Below are 23,596 nucleotides of genomic sequence, written 5' to 3' on the forward strand. Positions count from 1 at the left end.
TTTAGTTTTGCATGTGCATGGGCTGTGTACATAAAAGATGGGTGTAGCTTCTACATCTGTAAAGTGAGGCCAATCTGGAGGTGTCTAAAATCATAATTTCTTAATGGCCAGCAGGAGATGAACCCTGTAGCTGAAAAAAGACTTCTGGTTGTATATAAGCCTTTAATTTTAATTTAAAGCACCACACGAGTGTTTCTATTGAGAAATTCAAGTTTTGAAGGGTTAAACGGGTAAATGAAAAGAACTAAAAGTTAATTTGGGCATTATAACTGTGGAAAAAGATGATCATCGGAAAAGCCTTTATTATATTAATTTTAAATGAGCTAGTAAGCCTTCTGATATGTAATCACAGGCTGTGCCAATTAGCTTTGCACATTTTTTCATCATTTGAACTCTTAGGTAACCTCCATTAACAAAATAAGAGCTGTGTGTAGCACAGCAGGCAGCTGCAGACCTGTGGTAATGGATGAAACAATAAAAGGACCGGGCAGAAGTGGGAAGACAACAACACGGTGGAACAAGCAGAAACAGACAGATTAAATGAACTAAAATTAAAGCTGCTCAGTAGTTACAGATGTGGCTGATGCTCTCTTCTGTTCATTTTAGTGGAGGGACAGAGGTTTTCCACGTGGCACTTTTTGTTTTGGATCTCCATATGAGCGTCGACTCGAATTAATTAGCTATGCTGATAACAAACCATGTCCTCATGTGCCGTTCTCGGTGTTAATAAACACTTGGATGTCACATTAAAGATGGCTGATCCAGACTTTAAAGTTCAGGCGAGGTCAGCAGTCTGCTTTTTATTACCAAGATAATAATCCAATTTATTCACAGCACTTTTCAAAATAACACATTCAGAAAAGTTGTATTTGCGAGTCAAACATAACCTTCTCGTCATCTGTTATATATTGAGGACCCAAGCCTTTAAAACGGCTGAAGCTGAACACACGACTGATTCTGGAGACGAGTCTCACAAGAAGAAGAGAACTATCTGTGCTGTGTTTGATGCCTGCAGGGCACCGGGTCAGTGACTAAGTGTGGTTAAACAGTCCAAGGTTTTATGCGGATTCCTTGAAGTAATTAAATACAAAGTGCCCTTCCTGCTCCACAAATTTTCTGGATCGGGACTTGTGGAAGACTTCTGAATAAAACTAGGATGTGGGTTTCCAAGCTGCCCCTCAAGGTCGCAGTGTGACAACTTAATTAGAGCTTCAGCTCATCAGAACTCTAAGCTTCTAGTCTTGGCTGCATATTTGTTAGAAGGGAAGATGTAAAATCTGCTCAATTCACTTATTTAATACTTTAAAAAATGCCTTCTTTTTTTTTAATCGGAAAGCTGTACATTTGAACTCTTACATTTGGCCGAGGGATGTGAGTGCATGATTTTCTGTTTGTTCAGTCTGTCCTGCTGATGAGCTTGTCACTAATTTATTCACAGTCATATTTAGGGTCCTGCTTGACAGTTAAAGTCAGTTCTAAGTTGGCAGCTACAGATAAAACAAGCTAAATACTCCAGTGGGCAGACTGTACGCATGTCCTTCAAAGGAAAATTGTGACATTAACTCAAAATCCTAACCAACAACTCATCCAAACACTCACTCAGGTCCAGGTCGTTTGAATCATCCATCTGAATATCGCTGGCCACCTCCTCCACTTCCTCTGGGGCAACACTGAGCCATTCTCAAACCGGCCAGGAGACATAATCTCTCCAGCATGTCTTGAGTGCACCCCTTGTTCTCTTCCCATTTTGATATGCCCAAAAAATGTCACCTAGGAGGTGTTCAGGAAACATCCTGATCAAACGCCCAACTCATCGCAACTGGCTTCTGTTGATGTGGAGGAATGCTGAAGCTCCTCGCAGCTCTCTTTTCAACGTATAGGCATCTGTAGATGCAGATGACAGACTCCACACTCACCTCACTCGTGAACAAGAATCTGTTCTGAAGCTTTGTATGTCAGTAGATTGTGAATTTAGTTTTGTCTTTGTTTTGATGTTTTCCTTGTTTTGTTTTCAGAAGGTTTATTTTTATTTTTGAGTTTCACGTTTGTTTATTTATTTACTTGGTTGATGGTTATATTTACCACACAATTTTGGAAATATTGATTGTATTGATCAGTGTGATGTGTTATACCTTACATATATAGTGCAACAAACCTAAAGGTTTCAAAAAAAAAAGTAAAAGTAAAGAAAGAAAAAGTAAAAGTAGATCCCAGCGTTGCAGTACAAAGAAATGTTCATAATGTTGTAAGTTTGCAGTTCACATGGGGGAAAATGACAAAACTTAATGAAGGTTTATTAAGTTTATTATGATTGTTGTGATCCATCTGACATCCAGATGTGTGCAGAAGCCGGTCCAGAGGCAAGTTTGGTAACCAGGATCTGTATGTGAATCTTTTTTTTTTGTTTGTGACTTTAAAAAAAGATTTTAAAATTATTTTGAATTATGTTGAGAAGTACACATTTTAAGTCAAGTGAGATGATTGATTCCACCCTCATACCTAACTGTGAAGCTGCAGCCAGCAAACACATGTTTCTAAACAAGGAAATGGCTTGCCTCGGGCCGTTTTCACACATGCACCACAGCTTTGAAGTAGACAGTACTCAGAGCTTTATGTGAAAATGCAGTAAACCAGAAAAAGTTTTTGCTCTGCTAGGCTCCAAGGACAAAGCCCAAAAAATGACCCTCGGGTCCATAGTGCAGGGTGTCTTCATGTCACAGTTCCTTTCACCGAAACCAGGCAGTGCTTTTACTACCCTCACTGTAACTCGTGCCTGATATGACAAAGGACTATTGGGGACAAAGTTACAACTCAGTTCTCCCAGCAGTGTATTCTTGAAAAGAGCTTTAGTGAACTTCAGTGAGCTTTGAAATCATTAATTATAGGTGCACGTTAACATTTCACAAAACCAGTTTAGCCATTACTCTCTCTCCAGTTTTGTAGCCTTTTTGTGAAGAGATTAGAGAAGAGCACTTTTTTCATGTTGATAAGAGCCAGATGATGTAATCTGGGCATCTGATTAGGATGATTAGGCTCTTGGGCACCTTTTTTTAGGCACACCCAACTTGGAGGACACCCCATGATGGACCCAGGACCTTATAGAGAGATTATACAGCTCTTGTCACCTCAGGAATCCCCTGAAGTACATCTGGAATACGTACTTGACTTCAGATAAGCAGAATGGATTGATGGATGGATGGATCCATTAATTAACTGTAACTCTTGACCAAGTGCTCATTAAGAAGCACCTCTAATCTCTATGTTAAACACATGAGACTCTTTAATCTTTAAGAATCTGACTGAAACCTCTGATTCATGCAGAAATACAACATCTCTTGTGATGTTTTGCTGTTTTGAGAAGAGCCTCTAACTTTTTTGCCGTCGGGGGCTCCACAGGGAGTCTTTATGCTACTGGTCGGGCAGAGGATGTTTTAAATTAACTCAAAGTCGTCTTGTGTTAGAGTGAGAAACAGACAGACCTTAATCCGCCCTCGGCAGATGCCATGGCGACATCTGATGACGGAACAAAAACAGAGGGATTAATGTATTTCTTTTGAAGTGACAAACCCTCTGATGAAAAGGGAGAAGCCAGAGAAAAGAGTGACGCTGGGAAGCCAGAAAGGGAGCATAAACATATTTTTCTGACAGAATAAGTGATCAATGACAAGCACCAACAAGGCGTGGAGGGGAAAATATGACAACAGTGGTGCCATAGAGGGATCAGAACTGAACATGTACTGGAGGTTTCTCTGGTACAGACTAGACTGAGACCAATGAGCGAAAATTAGAACAAGAAATGCCAGTGTTTATTCTCTGTCTACCCAGTTTGTCTGGTTTCCTCTAAACTAGTACTTAATCACTCCTCCCTACCATGTTATTTTCTCTTTAAGTCAGCTTTTTTGTGGTGCTTCTCTTTGTATTTTCTTTTCATTTGCATTCCTCCCACGCCGTTTCTTTCCCCATCCTTTCTTCTTTCTCCATCATCTTATCAGCCACTTTCACAAAGTCCAGCAAACAGTTCCTGCCTCCAGTTTAGAACCCAGTCTCTTTTTAAATAGGTCACGTTTTTCGAAATACGATGATATGTTTAGTTTCCAAGTACCTCTTCAGTCTGGCACCAAGTTAGCATTAGCTGACTTCTGACAGAGGGCACATTCGAGCTGAGGATGTCTGCTGATGCGATAAAACAGGTAGGGTTTGCAGTAGTTTTATCTGACCAGTTTTCTCTGCATTCTTTAGGTAATGGGTCATACTGGTGTTTAGCTGTGGTCTGCTCCAGATAAGAAAGTATTCAGCGTTCCCTCTTCTTAAATGTTATCTTCTGTGCTGTGAATCAGTGCCTTTGATGCATCATGTCATAATAAAAATCCCTCAATCTGTGCTCATGAGAGCTTTAAAGGTTGTGTCTGTGTTGGTAAATGAGAGCAACATAAATAAGTACAAAGTAATGAGTATAACAAATTATTCACAACATCTTTGCAGCTTTTTTGTATATTGCACTACTGTTGGATAATGTCACCAAATCTAGATCCACAGCAGAACTTGCTTCACAGTGCAGGAGTACTAAGTCTGAAACTGATGCTCTGTGCCATAAAAGTGTGGAGCGCCCACTCGGGATGAGTTGCAGCCCTAGGTGGGGGAGTTTAAGTATCTTGGGAGTTTCCCAAGTGAGGCGAAAGTTGAGAGACAGATGAACTGGTGTGGTATCAGCAGTGAGGGGACTCTGTGCTTGTCTGTTGGTGTAAGGTGATAACTCACCATAAACAATCTACCAGTTGATCTACATACCCTCCACCTATGGTCATGATCTGTGGATAGTGACCAAAAGAATGAGTTCGCAGATACAAGTGCCAGAATTGAGTTTCCTCTGAAGAGTTTCTGGCCTCTCAAAGTATAAAAGGAGCCAGGTGAGGTTGTTCAGGGTGTTTTAAGCATCTCCTACCGGGCGGAGGCTCCATAGACCCAATAGTCGTAAAGACTCAGTAGGTAGGAGGTAGGAGGTGAGTCTCTCCTTAGAGTGCTGCCCTTGTGACCCTGACCCACATAGGAGGCAGAAGCTGGATGGATGAATACTAACAAATTAGTATGATCCAAAAACAATTACAAAGCTCAGGAATTTTTGGCTCATTGTCCTACTGCATAACCAAAGTGAAATCAGATGTTAGCTTCACACCAAATGTAACCTTATTTTTGTCCATCAATTCACAGAGTATTTTCCCCCAAGTCTTGGGCATCGTCAAGATGTTTTTCAGCAAATGTGAGCCGAGTCTTTGTGTTCTTTTTGGTCAGCAGTGGTTTTCTTCTTGAATTCTCTCATAGATGCCACTTTTGCTCAGTCCCCTTCTTACTGTTCAATCATGATCTCTGACCTTAAGTGAGAGAAGTGAGGTCTGCAGGTCTTCAGATGTTGTTCGCCATTCTTCTGTGATCTTCTGGATGAGTCAGCAATGCGCTCTTGGAGTAATTTGGTGGGTCGACTACTCCTGGGAAGGTTCACCACTGTTCCGAGTTCTCTCCATTTGTGGATAATTTCTCTCACTGTGGTTCACTGAAGTCCTAAAGACTTAAAAATGGCTTTGTAACCTTTTCCAAACTGATAAATGTCAATGACTTTGTTTCTCGGTTGTTTTTCTAGGTCGTGGCATGATGTGTTGCTTTTTGAGATCTTTTAGCCTGCTTTACCTTGTCGGACAGGTTCTATTTAAATAATTTCTTGATTATAAATCAGGCCTGTGTTAAAATAAACTCAGCTTTCCAAAATGTGTGGTTAATCACAGTTAATTCAAGATTTAACAAAGGAGGCAATTACTTTTTATACAAGGTCAGGTTTAGATTTTAGATTTTTTTTCATGAAACATTTTAGGGGGACAAAGATGCAAAGCAAAGCAGTCAGGACGGGGACAAATGCTTTTCAGAGCACTTTATATGTTTATATCTTGAGCTAGTCAGGTGCTTATCAGTATCAACTTCAGTGGAATAAACAGTGAAGCATCTCTGTGTAATTGTAAATGTTGGCAGAGATTAGAGCGTTTTGCTCATAGAGATGCGGTGGACATTTACTGTAAAATCAGCCCCTTGCCATTGACTGGAAATTACAACCTGATTTAAACCTGTAAAATCTTTAACTAAGGTAAGTTGTGGTCATGGCTCTGTTTATGGAAATGCAATAAATTCACCAAAAAAACCCACAACTTGTTTTCCCGAAATAACTTTTTTATAGAAAACTAGCTTTCTCTCACTCTTTCTGGATCCCTCTCTGTCTCTCTCCCTCTTGCTCTGATGGATGGTGTGGATTAGTGTGACAGATCGTCTGACCGCAGACTGGTGTTTTACTGGGCAGCTCCAAAAAGATCGTTACCCCGCTGCTCCACACTGACATATCTGTAAAATGTCTCGGAGTGTCAGATCTCCTGCTGACAGTCGCCCCGCTTGGTGCCAATGAGACAAAACGCACATTGCAAAACTATTAGTCTGCACTGCACAGGAGGTCGCAGTGTGTCCATGTGTGTGTGAGAGAGAGACACTGAGCATTTGTACAGCCAACAACCCATTTCCCACAAACGTCATGAGTTGCACATGTACACAACACACTCTTTAGTTCTGACACACACTGTTGTTAATCAGCGGTTTATAGATAACACATGTAGCACCAGTTCACCATGATGACATATCGCCGTCAGCTAGAAAACACAGTTCATTAGGTCAGCCTGGTCTGTGAGCATACCATCAGGTGAGTTCATGGTAATGGCAGAGTGCGTTTGTGTGTATGTATGAGTGCATTCAATCGTTCATTAGTGTATTGTGTGTGGTTATGAAATTGTATTTTGGGTTTTATGAGTGTATCTCACTTAAACAGTCATTCTGGGGGGTTTTAGGTGAAAAGCCGAATCAGGACATCTGGGCTCAATGACTCACTTCTGTGTGCGTTTGGCTGCCTTCTGTAACTTTGTTTCTCCGTGATTGTGTTTTAATGTTTATGTCTCACACTTCTGGTGTATCTCATCATGAGTGGTGGGAAAAGTTCAAGTGGATTCTTTTGATTGCTGTGAAAAAGTACAGAGTTACTGTCAACGGTAACAACAAAAACAGGAAGCTGTTCCCATTTAGAGGAAGGACCAGTTTAAAGAAACCTGTGGGACTTTTCTGAATTTAATCTTGGAATTTTTAGATGTTCACATTAGATGAGGTCAGATGTTCAGATAATCAAATAAATGTATATAAAAAAAGCTCGGGCTCAAAAGCTCGGACTTGAGACTGCTTTATGTGCCTTGGTTTCCAATTACTTTCTATGTATCTGACAGATTTCCTTATTAGGTCATTTACTGCAGATTAAGTACAAGCACTGAAGCCAGGCTTTACTCACTGCCAGGGTTTAAAATAACGCTTAAAAAAGTGATGTAACTGGTTACATCATTATTGAAACCTTGTTGTCACTCCCAACCCATCATTTTTCATTCCTAATGAAGGTATTGATATTGAATTGATAGTGTAGTGAATTGAGTTGTCTTAAATATATATATATTTTTTTTTAAATCCACCCTCTTCCGCTTATCCTTGTCAGGGTTTGGGGGAGGGGGGGGGGTGTCTGTCAAAGTGCTAACACATAGAGAGAGACAACCATTTGCACTCTTATTCACACTTATGGCCAATTTAGAGTTTCCAATTAACCTATCCTCACTAATTGCATGTCTTTGGAATGTGGGAGGAAGCAGGAGCATTTAACTTGCATTTCAATTCAAAACAGAAAAACTAAAATAATCCCTGGCCAAAATTGGCCAGACTTAAAAATAAAGTGCTATTTTAAGTACTTTAAGTACATTTTCAAAATGGTATTGTCTTTAAATAATAATAATAATGATACAAATTTCTACATAAAGTGCAGTTTTTCTTTTAAAAAAAAACACAAGGCAGAAACATGAAAAGTTATTTGATCAGCTTCACCTGTAAACTCTGAGTAACCTTAGCCCAAATTATTTTGTACATTAGGCTAAACCATCAAACATTTTAGTGCAAAAAATATCTTCTCTACACTCTTCCTGCAGCAGGGCCTCGAGGCTGGTTCAAACCTCTTCTCGCTCTCCCCTTGCAAGACACTTTAAGTTCTTAAAGCGTGCGTCAAGCACAATAGCTATCTTGAGCCACTGATGGTTGAGTGTAGTTACACATTGGGATAGATCCTTTGTGAAGGCAGTCTTGAATTTCACCATGTAGTTTGAGTCATCATTGGAGACCATGGTGTGATGCAGGTGGCAGAAAGCAGGTAAAACCACTGAACATGACACATATGTCTCACCTCCAAGAAGCTCAGTCACAAACCTGTAGTAGACAGTTCAAGAAAGTAATTATTAATCTACACAATAATTGTAACTATAGAGCTTTTTGAAGAAACAGTAACAATAAGTTAAAATATAGTTTTATTTATCTGCATGGCTCAAGGACACTCGCCAGTGTTTGGAGTTTTACCAGCTCTGATGGAGTTAAAATGACTAGCTTGTGCTTTTGTATGTCTAAAGCAGCAAGAACAGCCTCTTGAGAGACAGAGGGTCAGGGTTAGACATGAAACCATATTCAGTGTTGCTGGGGTTTGCAGAGGATGGTTTTAAAAAAGAGAAAATATCCAGTGAGGAGCAGTTCTGTTGCTGATGCCAGGAGTCAGAGGAGAACAGCTACAGTACTTTAAGCTGTAACTCAAATAATCACTTGTTGCAACCAAGATTTACAAAATAGCATCTCTGAATGCGCAAGAAAATCAGCTAGAGCAGCAGAAGACCGCACTGGGTGCAACTCCTGTAAACTAAGAACAGGAAGTTAAGGCTACAATTTACAGAGGTTTACTGAAAATGAGGAAATTTGGTCGATCAGCTTTTTTCATTACTGAGCAGTTGAAAAAGGTAAAAGTATGTGGTGAGTGTATGTGATTATACCAAAATCCTGGTACAAAGCACTGCAGTTTCAAATTTTGCATTTCAAATTAGACTTGATGTCTGGCTGTATCATAAATTCTTCATGTCCTGGTGGCTAAATGAACAATGAGAGTCAAACGTTAAATTTAATTCAGGTCCAGGAAGCTACATGAACATCTACAAAGTAATCCAAACACTCTGTCTTGTGTTTTGCTGACATGTTTCCAAACACAGCTGATGACTCAAAGACCACTAACACACACTCTGCACTTAATTTATCACAATCTAACAATAATAATAAAACACCACAAATTAGCAATAAACACACTTGTTCTGTGTTCACTAAAGCTGCTCATTTCCCAGAAATCATGACGGTAATCAGTTAGTCAGTTTCCCAGCTGGATCGCCGTGTCTCTTTAAAATGTACACACACACACGTGCACAGACACACGCACGTGCACAAACACACACACGTGCACAGACACACACACGTGCACATACATTTCAAAAAATTTCCCCAGAGAGGCCTGTATCGAATCAGATCTAAAACGGCAATTACAGTAATGCCGCCTGACACTTTAATGTTTTTTGCATTCACCGTGAATACCAGGGGAAAAATCCACCAAGCACATACACACAGACACACACAGACACACACAGATTAAATGTACTTGCATCTTTACGAGGACCCTGTATTTGATATCATGAGTTTATTTATAACCCTAATTGTAACTAACAATAATATCACTGTGAAAAAATGTCCTCTCAAAATCTGAAAATTCAAACTAGTAGTCCTCATAGAGACATATACACACACACACACACACACACACACACACACACACACACACACACACACACCATAACAATCCTCAGAAACACAGAGCGATCAGGACTCTGCTAAGCCCTAATAATGGGCTCCATTATAATTCAGTTTTCTTCATATGTGGTTAGGAAGAAAAAAGGAATGACAACCTGGCAGGACACCGCTCTCTCTCTCTCTCACACACACACACAGTAGTCATCTTTCAGCGAAGAGGAGAATTTGCTGGTCAAGCCGCAGCTATTTTTGGGGAGGGATATTAGTAAAACACACTGCAAATGTCAGCTAAAAGAGATGATGAGATAGGAGATGAAAGGACAGAGCAGAATGAGGCAGAGGAGGAACAGGATGGAAGAGGAGCTTCAGAGCAGTGGACCACAGGCATCCAGAGAGAGACAGGGAGACGAATAATGTGGTCGCCTTACATCTCAGAGGACATTTCCAATTTTAAATCAAGTTACTTTAACAAATATTTTCTGGTGTGGTTGTGTATTGTGTCCAAGTCAGACCAGAATATTTTATCCTCGTTATATTAAACAGGCTAGGCTGGGCAGATTTGAAAAGCAGCGACAAGTAGCGAACTGGATTCAACAGCACCAAGAACACAAGAACTGTAGAGAAGAAGAGAAGGGAAACTTATTTTTAGAAAGATGGTGGGGAAATGAGAAAGCTCACAGTAAAGGACTCATCTACCAATTTCGGTCAGAGCCCTCATGTGAAATAACAGCTGCAGATAGTCATGTGGCTCTTCTCCTGAGTCTTTCCTAACTGTATAGATGAAACAAAAAGGTTATGGTTGAGTCAAAATTCAATTCAATTTTATTTCTATAGCACCAAATCACAACAATAGTCACCTCAAGGTGCTTTATATTGTAAGGTAGACCTGAACAATAATACATACAGAGGAAAACCCAACAATCACATGACCCCCTATGAGCAAGCACTTTGGCGACAGTGGGAAGGAAAAACTCCCTTTTAACAGGAAGAAACCTCCAGCAGAACCAGGCTCAGGGAGGGGCGGGGCCATCTGCTGAGACCGGCTGGGGTTAGAGAAGGAAGACAGGATAAAGACATGCTGTGGAAGAGAGACAGAGATTAATAGCTTCTTCCTCCCATTCTACTTTTAAATACTCTATGAACAACAAGTAAGCCTGCAGTGAAAGTGAGGTGATATGGTACTACAAGGTCATTAAGATAAGATGGGGTCTGATTACTCAAGACCTTGTATTTGAGGAGCAGGATTTTGAATTCAATTCTGGATTTAAGAGGAAACCAATGAAGGGAAGCCAGTAACAGTAACTCACAGTAACAGTTCTTGTCTGTTTGTCTGTAATAACCTTTTTTTTATGTTGTGTGAGAGAAAGACAAAGAATCCTGGGTAAAAATCAGTGTGACAATTATTTAAAAGCAGAGATGCCAATTTTTTAATTGGTCTGTGCAATTAAAGAGCCAATCAAAAGCAGAAATTGAAAACGTGGACAGCAAAGATTTATGACGGTTTCAGGACTTTTACAATAACAAGTACAAATGTACCTATGAGCACATGCCTGAAACTGCCGGATTTTCTGAAATAACAGATTTCTATTTTTTTAAGATAATATTTGTTGGTTTATAAACAACAGATAGACTTTTCCATTTCCATTCCAGAAAATAGGCTAATGCTAATGCTAAAGGTGGTTGAAAACTCCATCTTTAGGTAGCTTTTCAATACCTAAAAACTGTTTAAAAAAATAGTGATGCACCTGCAGACTCTTGAATCAACACACATTTAGTAAATGTCATGTTAAGCATGAGAAAAGGTACATGATATTATCACTTCAAACCAACTCAATAAATAGAACAGTATGTATGCTCATCCCAACAAAGAGCTAAAAAACCATGCTAGCTTGGGAGTCACTGCACTGAGTGCTCCGATTGCCACTGGGACCACTGTTACCTTCACCCTACACATTTTCTCGAGCTCTTCTCTGAGTCCTTGGTATTTCTAAAGCTTCTCGTGTTCCTTCTTCCTGATGTTGCTGTCATTCGGAACCGCTAAGTCTATCACTAAGGCCGTCTTACTCTGCTTGTCCCCCACCATGTCCGGTTGGTTAGCCATCACTAGTTTCTCCATCTGTATCTGGAAGTCCCACAGGATCTTAGCTCGGTTATTCTTGACCACCCTAGGGGGCGTCTCCCATTTTGACCTCGGGACTTCCAGACCATACTCGCCACAGATGTTTCTGTATACAGAAACATCCCTTTCTTGGATGTCCGCCACTGTAACTATCACCCTGTTAGGGAGGTTGCTGTGTCCTGCTCTTAGCTCCACTAGCGACTGAGGATTGCCGTTATCAGTTGTGTCCTTCTCCCAGATTTTCTTCCAGTATTGCGCCGTCTGTAGCGTTGGTGGGGCTGTTCATATTCATATTGTCCCCTTGCCATTGAGAGTACACCATGGAAGCTCAGTGGAGTACAGCTTTATCCTCCTGCCTTCTGTCTTTCTGGTATAGCTCTTCAAGCGGCTGGCCAAGGCTGTGACTCTTTACTTGGCACTTTAGTCTGTTTGAATGTACTATTGAAAAAAACTTGACTTGTCTTTAATAGTGGGGGAGGGGCTTAGCAATTAGTGAATGGTTAAACATAAAAAAGCTGAGATGACCTATAGTATTTTGGCAAAAGATTTGTGGGTTTAAAATATGTAAAATGTAAGATGTAGAAGTTAGAAAAAATTAACAGAAAGCAACATAAGAATGATGTCCTAATTAAAGGTTTCTGTTAAGCTTCAAAAACATTCTTGCTTTACTTTTACCACCTAAAACTTTCGAAGAATGCTATAAATGATTTATAGGTAAACAATGATTGGAACAAAAATGTTCCAGAAAAATAAAAGAGAACATACTAAAAGTTAAAAAAAACCCACAGAACTTAAAATCACAGCGACAAAGGAGCAAGAGTGAAAGTTACTCGCACACCTATACACAGATGGTGTTTCCTTAACCTCTGACCCCTCAGGCTCATCAATAACCGGGAGGCCAGGAGAAGTGTGTGTGCTGTCTCATCCATCTTCATTAGGCTTCTGTGTGTTTGTTATAGCGGCACTGATGTGCTAACCTTCACACACAGGATTGATTTATACAGGGACGTACGCTGACAAAACAAACTTGCAGCCTTTTCTCTGATTTACTGTAAGTCTGTTGCTTCTTTTAGTTTTTTGGTTATTTTGAAAACTTGATGGAACTAAAGTGTAAAACCAGCTGTGCAAGAAACACACAGACACAGAGATCAACCACATATTGTGTCTGTTTTCTCTCCATATCTTCTTTTTATCGCCTCTCTTTGTTTGGAGGAAGGAACATGAACACACTGATGTCTGATTAACTGATTATTTAACTCTGTCTCACACAGGACCAGCAGGATATGCAAACCAGAACCGAAGCAGGAAGAGATGGTGATGCTGAAAGCCGTGTCACCACATGCACATGTGACAAAGACTTCCTCCTTTGTTTTCTTTCCTTACATTCAGTGCATTTGTCTCACCTCAGACTGGGTCTGAATGACTGTGCTGCCCAAATTTTTACATCACAAATTGTGAATAAATTAATGAAGAAATTCTGTTCCCGATCACTGGAAAGCAATGTTTTTCCACCATGATTCAAAATTTTGATGTTTTTAATCTAAAAATATGGAGTTATTAATTTAACTTTTGGAGGTAACCTGAAACTTCCACTTTGGTCACAATTTTTCCATTTGTGTTTTTTTTTTAAATAAATTTTTCTTCAGTGACAGAAATAAGCTTCAATTCAAAATTAATTTATTCGTTTAAATAAAAAAATAAAAAATACATTTGTTGGTTTGTTGGTAATTGGTTTCTTTTTATTTAAGGAATGATATTGTTTCACTTTTCAGTGTCAAGTTGGAAATAAATAATGAATCATGCAAAATTTTATTAGAACACCAACAGCATCTCCTTCCAGTCATGTTTTTAAGGCGGACTCGTTTTAATTAAAATGACTCTGACTTCTATTTGCAGCTCACTCTGCAGGGATAGAGTTAGTTTTTTTTCTTGTTTGGTTTTGCTCAGAATTTTACCCACCCTCTTATATATTGTTTTCACCTTTTTCTTTTTCTTAATACATCATCGTGGTTCTCTCACTATCCTTATCTTTTCTTGTCTTGACTACGAGATATCTGTCTGGTAAGATACTCACAGTCTCAGGTTCTCATCCCGGCCTTGCCGTATTGGTCCATTTGATTGACCTTTGTTTTTATTGTTTATTTTATTTTATTTTCAGTTGTTACATACGGGACAGACATGAAGGGAAAGAAAAACAGCGGGGAAGAGGAACAGTGATCAAGGGCACAAAACAAAAAAGAGGTGGGGGGACAAAAACTACATATATATATATAAATCACCTGTAGAGAGAGAATCTATTCCAAAGATTCCTTCATGTAATGATCTGCTAGAGGGTGTGGGGGGGGCACAGCCCCGTCCTCCAGGGCATGAAGCAGGTATGGAGGAGATCCATGCTCCAGACATCCAGAGACCCTCAGAGCACAAGAGACCAAGGAAGACCAACAGAGGGGCAGCCGAGCCACTCTCCCGGAAAGAGCTGAGGAGAGTCCCAGATGAGGGGTCACCCAGCAGCTGTGGAGCAGAAGCCAGGGGGGGTTGCAGTGATGTGCCCGTGAGCTCCGCTGGCATCCAGCTGTGCCAGAGTGGACCGAGCCGCAGGCCCAGAGGCCGAGGGCACCCCACCCCCTGAAGGGGCCCGACCGAGCCACAGGCGCCGGCTTCATTGAAGCTGCACACTGGTAAATCTTCTACGCTATCTGGCAAGCGTCCCTGTCTAAAAATCTCCAAAAAGTCTGTTTTTTATTGGTACAGGTACAACAAAATCAGACAAAAAGTGAATCAGATTCAGCTTCAACAGACAGATCGAGGTATAGTGGTGGGGTTTGGTTTAGATTAATGTTCAGCCCTTTTCTAATTCCAAATGGAAAACCTGAAGTCAACATGAACATATGAGACATAATTTGACATGTAACATCTTTTAATTTTATAAAAATCTGTGCATTTAGCATGTGGTTAAAAGCCCTCAGCTATCTTTAGATCAGGAGTGTCAAACATAAGGTCTGGGGGCCAGATTCGGCCTGCCAAAGACGCCAATCCAGCCCACTGGACAGCTTTGGAAAATTCAATTCAATTCAGTTATATAGCGCCAAACAACAACAGTTGCCTCAATGCCCTTTAGAACGTAAAATAGAGATGCTTCAAAAATGTGACAGAGGGCATACATTTTGGAGGTTTTAGTACTGATAAATACACCCTCGCACTCGACCCCGTGCTATTCATACTACACCAAACTAACTTGGTAATAATTGAAAAATTAAAAGACAGACAACTTCCTGTTTTTTCTACTGTAGAAATTTCTAATTTTTTTTAGAGAAAAAAAGGTTTCACAGCTTTTCCTGCTCACAAAGACCTCCTCCATAGGCATCCATGCATCACTAAGTAATTAAATAATAAATAAAATATTAAAAATCAGAAATGTCCTCTTTATTCACAACCAACTACAGAAATGTATGATTTTTACAGTGGAGTCACAGCAAAGAAAAACAAGGGCATATTCTGCCATATAACAAAAAATTTTATATAACTACGGGACAGGGTCGGCAAAGAACTAGTTTTCGGGTCATAAGCCGCTACTTTTTTCCCACACTGTGAACACTGCGGCTTATACTGACATGCGGCTAATGCATTTTTTTTTCATGCAGCCAAAATTTTGCCTGGTAACAGTAGACCACTTAAATTGATAAGTAGTATATATACGGTATATATTTTTACCGGTTGTTAAGAGACGTTGTAATGTTGTTTGTGCACTGTTCCGTAAAAAAACCATAAGCAATGTAATTTGTGTGTTACCGATACGTACGTGTACTTAAAGGTAGCAGTGTTACAGGCGCTGTTCGAGGGAAAAAAGCATTTGCAGTATGTATTTTTGTATGTTACCATAACGTTTATGTTACCTTACGGATTAAATTAAACGTTAAAAATCCTCACGTGTAATATTTCTGTGTAAATATCTCATATTACAAGTGAAACGCATACGGCTTAAAATGCGGTGCGGCCTGTACAAGTACAAAATTGATTTTCTTTCTAAAATTAGAGCATGCGGCTTCTAATCAGGTGCGCTCTGTAGTCCGGGATTTACAGTAATATAATTTTTTTATATTACAGTTTAAGCCCAAAGTTGTGGTGACAGATTTTTAAAAATTTACTAGAGCATCATTTCATTATTGTGTAGAAAACTGAGACGTGCTGTTTAAACATCTTTATGTTGACAGAAAGGCAGAAACGTTTCACTGACATAAATAAAATATAAATAAAGGAGGGAGGGAAGCAAGACTTCTTCCTCAGGCTTTCCTTCCTCTCCTCTTTCATGCTCCTGGCTGATTTGTGTTTGGGGGAAGTTATTCTAGTTTGTTATAAAATAACTTCCTGTTTCTATATTTAGCTCTCGCCTCTTCCGACTCGGCTTGAGGACACAATTGAACCTGAGCATCACAGACACAACGTGATCTGATAAAAATGAGTGTAAAGATGAACAGATTGTGCAGCGAAGAGTGTTTGAGAGAAACTCTGATAACAGATGCTCTGACCTCGTGTGAACCCTGCTGTCTGTAGCTCTCACAGATCTGAAACTGGCAGAGAAATGGTAAAAATAAAGAAAAGGTTGATGAGCTGCAGGAAGGAAGGAAAGATTTAAGTAACAGAGATTCAGAGGCCTGACAGAGGTCTCTTTGAAACAAAATAATAGTAGTGTGCAAGAAATTAATAAATAAGTAGGATGAAAGGGGAAACTTTAAGACTTATGATTTTCAGCGTGTTGTGGATTTCCACCACATCAGGTACAAATGATCCAAACAAGAATACGTTAGCATGTTATGAATGACTGTGTGTCCTTTTAATTGCATTTAGATGCAACTAATCTGCAGTACATTTGGAAGGAAATGTGATTAAGGCCTAACTGCGTCCTCCCACAGTCTCTCAGAGCTTTATTAGTTATCCACAAGTCTCTGTAGGTGTCGATGTAAGCGATCTGTCTCTCTAGATGAGATATTATACACTCCAGCGCGGTGATACGTTAGTTTAATCAGGCATGCCATGAGGTGCTAACAGGCCCACCAACAGTTAATAAATAAGACAGACTGAAGAGGTTCCAGTGTTGTCACAACTAAAATGCAGTTGCAGCTAATGAATGGGTCAGTTAAGTTATGTAGTCTATAAGTAAGTTAAGTATGTCCTAATTTTATCTGTTTAATACTATTTGTTTGTTATAACCAACCCTTGGCTTCCTGTCGTTGTTTTCTTAAAAGAAATCCCTGGGTGAAGCAAGTTCAGTGTCCCTGATGGTAACCCTGCACAGGATACAGCAAAGCTGCATAAATCTAAGTTTACATAGTCTGATGGATTTTTTAATAAGACATACATCCTGGTTATGTTAAAAGTGGAAAGGTTTAATCGGAACCACAATCTTTCCCCCTAAAACTACTCAGTTCTCCTCGACCACACAGGGACAGGGCGGGTCGTGAAACATGTGGGAGATCAGTTAGACCACCAGGGATGAATATCCTTCCTGATGCCTTGAAGTTTGTGATGCTCTTGACATAATTGTTGTTAAAAAATAATAATAGTTTTGAGAACCACTGTTTCAAGGCCTCATATTAAAGTGCATCTGTTATGCTTTTCCTTATGTTTTTTCACATCACTCCTGTGAAAGAGTATTTGCCCCTTCCCGATTTTGTAGTTTTTTTGCATGTTTTAGGTCATCGAACTCATTTTATTATTAGACAGAGATAGCCCGAGTAAATTAAAAATCTATTTTTAAAACAATCATTTTGTCTATTAAGAAAAAAGAAAGCTATCCAAGCTACCTGACCCTTTAATAAAAAGTAATTGCCCCCAAACCTGGTTGTGCCACTCTGGGCAGTAAGAACTTTAGTTAAGCATTAACTCTCAGTGAGTCGAGACTTTTGGCCGACTAATCTTTGCAGAATTGTTTTAATTCAGAAACACTGGAGGGTTCGAGATCATGTTAAGGTATCTCAATCAGATTAAGGTTTGGTCAACACGTCAGCGCGGTGAGCTCGTTAACGCGTTAGCACCGTGCAGCCCCTCACACGAGATTTGCCGCGTTAATGAGGTTATGGCGTTAACGTCATTTTAACAAGATTAACGCTGACAGCACTATGAAAAATATGAACTTTTAAATTTAAACAAATGGTCAGTTTTAACAACTTTAATTCAGACCAGTATATGTTTGCGTATAGGATTTTTGATGTCATGTTTGTTTTTATAGTCTTTAAATAAGGTGTCCACAGAGATAGATAGTGCTTCCTTAATTGACTCATCATCTGTAAAATGTTTAGTTTGTGCTTTGCTATAAGGTGACTCATACAAAATGATGCCTCTATAGAAGCTTTTAGTATTTCTGCGGACCTAGTAAGCAGCTGCTGTTGTGTCTTTAATCCGACTTTAACTCAGTGACTTTGGCGGAGCGCAGAGCGCTTTTAGGCGGAGGTATCCTTTGAATTTTGGGTGGGCCATAGCATGATGTCATTCCAGGTTGCCTTTGTTTTTTTCTTCAGCGCAACTGCTTGGGTGCAAAGCAGGCACACTGGTCTGTCATTGACTAAAGTGAATTAAAACTCATACTCCCATTCTGACTAAAAGTGGTAGGTTTTAAACTTCTTCCGAACGCCATCTGCCATCTTACGCTGCTACATGGCTTGTAGTTTCAGACAAATGACCGTCTCTGTATCTTTGCTTGTAAATCAGTACGGTGACCCAATCAATGCCTGGTTCTGCCGGAGGTTTCTTCCTGTTAAAAGGGAGTTTTTCCTTCCCACTGTCGCCAAAGTGCTTGCTCATAGGGGGTCATATGATTGTTGGGTTTTTCTCTGTATCTATGAAGCGCCTTGAGGCGACTTTTGTTGTGATTTGGCGCTATATAAATAAAATTGAATTGAATTGAATTGAATCAAACATCACACATTCAGACATCATCTGCCAATCAGTCATAGGAACGGTAGAGTGACACATTATAAAGTAAACAGATTGGCTGTGACCTAACTTCTGATAGGTTAAAATAATATATCAGCATTCTTAAATGCTTTGCGATCTACTTTGACACAAAGAACGTTGGCAACTCCTGTTATAGTGCAATAACAAAAATCTAGAGGTGGAAATGTCCCCTTAAGTATTTGGAATTTATCCTGAATAGAAAAAGACTGAAAAAGCAGCAACACTGCCTCATTGGAGTATATAATGACTGAAATTATGGTATATTTTCTCTCCTAGTAGCAGCTTTGAAAGGATTTTGTACACTGACACATATATCTAATCTCCAGCCAGCTCCTTCCTCCGAGCTTTTGATGTGGTTGGCTCCGCTTAAAACGACAAAAGACAGCAGAGGAAATGTGAAGATTGTTTTATTAGAGCCTGGATGCTCATGTGTGCGTTTGAGGAAAAGATCTGCTTCTTCTCACACTTGCCAGACCACATGAATCTGAGACAAACCACTGTCAGAGGAGTATTAATGAGATAACACACACTCTCACACACACACTTGAGTTTGCACTATTATCAGACACTCTTGCAAGGTTTAGTGCATGCCCTGCAGAAAAAGACACTGATTGCACAGGCCTGTCCATTTCTTCACTTATTCTGTTTCCTTCTCTTTAAGGCTAATATTTCTTGCCGTTTTTCAAAGCTAAACCCAACAAAACCCTTTTTTGGATGGATCTTACAATCTGTGAGAAAACATCGTGTTAGCAGGATTACTGAAAAGGTTTTATAGATGGACTGGCACAGGAATTTATTTTACCAGACCGAACTTCAGGAAGCAAGGTTTTGTTGGATTTTTTACAACAGTGGGGCAAAACTAGACATTTATTATTATAGCGTTACAATAACATATGAGATTGAACCAAGTAAATTCAGCAATGCTGTCTTGATAGTCTCAACAAAATACCACAAACTTATCCAGTTAAAGATATTCTTCTTAACGTGGAGGCTCAGTTCATCCATTCACATCATTGGGAGATTTTTTAGCCTTAGAAAAGCTATGTAGTCTAAAATTGCGTATATTAGAGATCAGGGTCGTTCACGTTTTCAAACCAAGTGAACCAGGGCTGAAAAAGCTGCAGTTCTTCCAGTGACCGCTTGAGGCTACGATAGCCATAAAGTCTCCCGTGCTAAAAATGCCCAATTTTGCAGCATTAAACAGCACAAAGAATAAAGAGTTCTGATTAGATTCCCCCTTCATTACAACATTTAGTGGCCACTTTGATTGACAACTGGCAGCCATAGCTAGTCGGCATCACTTCCCCAAGCAGATTGACCTTCGAACTGGACATTTTGACTGTTGGACCATTTCTTGTGGAATTAAATGAGAAATAATTCATTTGCTGTGAAGTGCAGAGTAGGGATGTCACAGTACTGGGAATTTAGTAGTCGCTATCAGTACCAGTAGAGTTACACGATTCCTGATACCAAAATAATGCATGTCCCACATACGTAAACATGAACATCTTCATTAAAAAGTCATTATAAAACACAGAGTATTTAATGTTAGCCATTCAAACGTTTCAGCCTGTGGATCACAGTTGATTTCCCAACAATTAAACTGCAAAACTAACATTTTACATTCTTATAGCATATTCTGAGTGCTATTAAGTGACCTACTTCCAGCTTGTTCTCCCAGTTGTTCTACTGGAGCTCCTCTTGGACGGCAGGTCTGTGTTTCTGCTGCATGATAATAATGTTGAGCAGGGTATTGCAGGAAAAGAGCACCAGTTTTACTTGAGTGTAAGTAACAATATATACGGACATAATGAAAAATTCCACTGCAAATAATAATAATAATGATAACTTTTCTGACACTCAAAGCCTTTCTGAATGAAAGAACTGATCTCCAGTAGAGTAGATGCACATTAAGATAAGCCATACAGGTAGACAGGGAGTATGTGTGATGTGCAAATATAACTGGAAGAAGCTTCAAATCAGCACTTTTGCTCATAGCCATCTGTGTTTCAACACTTGGGAACCAAACAGTGACCCAAAGAACGCTGCTACAAGGAACCAGAGACAGGAACTAAAATCTGGAGAGTCAGCTACTGTGAGCTCATAAAACAAAGGCTGACTGACTCAATGCAAAAATCTGCAAATTTCATTAGAAAAAACAGAAGCTGCCTCTTTGTTATTTTGGTTAGGAACGGTTAAGAAGTCACAGAGCGGGAAGGATGAAAAGGAGGAACTTTTCGAAAAACACTGTACGTGCAGCTGAGGAGTGTTCAAGAAGTTCATGCTCTGGAAAAATGTGAATAAACACAGAATGCAATGATTTGCAAATGATGTCTAATCTATATTTGATTGAAAACAACACAGAGATGATGTGCTGCTGCACCGCCTGTTAATCTAACAACAATGTAAGCACTTTGGACCTCAGGAGACCAAGCACTGAAGCTGGCTGAAGAAAGGATTTCAGCTGCTCTGTGGTTCACAGGCTCCTGATCTAAAACGTTTTCAGCGAGTGAGCTCAAACTCTTTAACTACTGCTGGATCAAGTGCAGAATCCGGTTTAGCATAGTCTTCCTGAAATAAGCAAGAACTTCCTGAAAAGGATGCCTGGATGTCAGTAGATGTCAAAAATTACCAATGCCACGTGCACTAATGTGCTGCCACACAGTGACATGTGCTGGCTTTTGAGCTATGTGTTGACTAGCAGATGTTCTGTCTCTTCCCTTTAACCCGAAATATTGATTGATCAGATCACAGGACAGTTTTCTGCTTCTGCCCATCTTAAAACCAGAGATGGACTTAAAATACTGAACACACATGCAGCACACATGATCTTAGTGAAGGTTACCAAAAAGAATCATAAAAGCATTTTCAGCATTTTTACAAGTGATGATGGTGATATTTGGAAAGATTTGCATGTGTGCAAGAAAACAGCTACATTTCTCAATCTTGTTTATGTCCGTTATTTTCTTGTTTTGGTCCTATTTAATTCAGTTCAACTCAATTATTTATACAGCAGCAAATCACAACAACAGTTGCCTCAAGGCCTACTATAATACAAAGGATACAGAGAAAACCTCAACAATCATATGACCCACTGTGAGCAAGTGCTTTGGCGACAGTGGGAAGGAAAACCTCCAGCAGAACCATTGCCTTAAAGTAAGTTTTAACTTGTATGTGTAGATACAAAATTAAACGGTGTGCACTGATCATGATTTACTGAAGTGTTCTTGAGCACAAGCGGCGATTTTCACCTCAGAGACACATCAGGTTTTAATACAGTGCCGCCTGAGACAGTGGCACTGACAAAAAGACTTGTTAACATGTTAAGATTTTAATTTCGAGTGCCTAGAATGGTCAGGATTAGAAACGAGCACATCAGAGGGACTGCTCAGTTTGACATGGTTCGGACATGTGCAGAAGACGGATAGTGGATGGTGAAGATGGAGCTGCCAGGCAGCAGGGGAGAGCACAGAGGTGGTTCGTGGTTGTGGTGAAGGAGGACATGCAGAGGGTTGGTGTAACAGGAGGATGCCAAAAATAGGTTGATAACTGCGGTGGGGCCTGAAATTTTGCAACTGTCAGCAGTGCGTTTGTTGTCCTGACCGAGTCGCAATAAGAAGTCTATGTCAGTGAGCAATAATTTGTGAGTAATGCATTTCAATAGGAAGTCGTTTTGTATTATAAGTACGTACATTTTTCAGAAAAAGCAGTCAGCATCACCATGGCAACCAAGTAAACAAGTTTTTAACAGATGTTGCAGCTGTTATATTTTATTTCAACACAGATGTTTTTTTCACCCCTAAATGTAATCAAACAACTTAAAATGAAATCATAATTACCGGTAATCGTGAAAAAATCAGAAAATGCTGAAGGAGACTGTCCGACCATCAGACCATGCTCTGAAGGTCAGGCTCACTTGGGTTATGCAGCAGCTTTTGGGGGTTGTTTGTTGTTCAGGCATTACTTTAACAGGACATTCATGCTGAAAACCTTCCTGTGTGCATGAATTAAAAGAATTCAGCAAAAACAAGCCGTCCGGTTCATCTACAGTGATTTCACTCACCACCAGTGTTGGTCAAGTTACTTAAAAAAGTAATTAGTAACTAATTACTGAGGTCAACAATCAGAAACAGACTGCAAAAATGACATCGATGAGAGAGCTCAAGGAGAACCACTGTTGGCCAAGAAGAACACAAAGTCTCGACTAACATTTAGCAAAAAAACTTTTGGGAAAATATTCAGTGGACTGATGAGGCAAAACTGGAACTTTTTGTAAGGTTTGAGACCCGTTACATCTGCAATAAACTAAAACAGCATTTCATAAACAGAACATAAAACCAGCAGTCAAACATGGTGGGATGGTTTGAGGCTGCTTTGCTGCTTCAGGACAACTTGATGAAACCATGAATTCTGCTCTCTACCAGAAAATCCTGAAGGAGAATGTCTGACTATCAGTTCACGCTCTTAAGGTCAGGTTCACTTGGGTTATGCATCAGGTTTTGGAGGTTGTTTGTTGTTCTGGATTTAAGTCTGGCTGTTCATGCTGAAAAACCTTCCTGTGTACGTGAGTTAAAAGAATTCTGCAAAGAGTGGGACGGTTCCTCCACAGTGATGTGAAAGACTCATTGCTAGTTATCACAAATTGCAGTTCTTACTACCAGGGGTCGCACAACCAGGAACATACAATGAATCAGTAAATGAGAGGTCATGACTATCTCATGAATTCCTGTGGATCTGTTCTGGGATTTTGTGTCTATTCAGCAGTTTTTTCTGGTTTTTGTTCCTTTTTCCTTTTATGAAATT

This window comes from Aulonocara stuartgranti, assembly GCF_965226115.1.
Source record: "Aulonocara stuartgranti genome assembly, chromosome: 3".
In the NCBI taxonomy this organism is placed as follows: Eukaryota; Metazoa; Chordata; class Actinopteri; order Cichliformes; family Cichlidae; genus Aulonocara; species Aulonocara stuartgranti.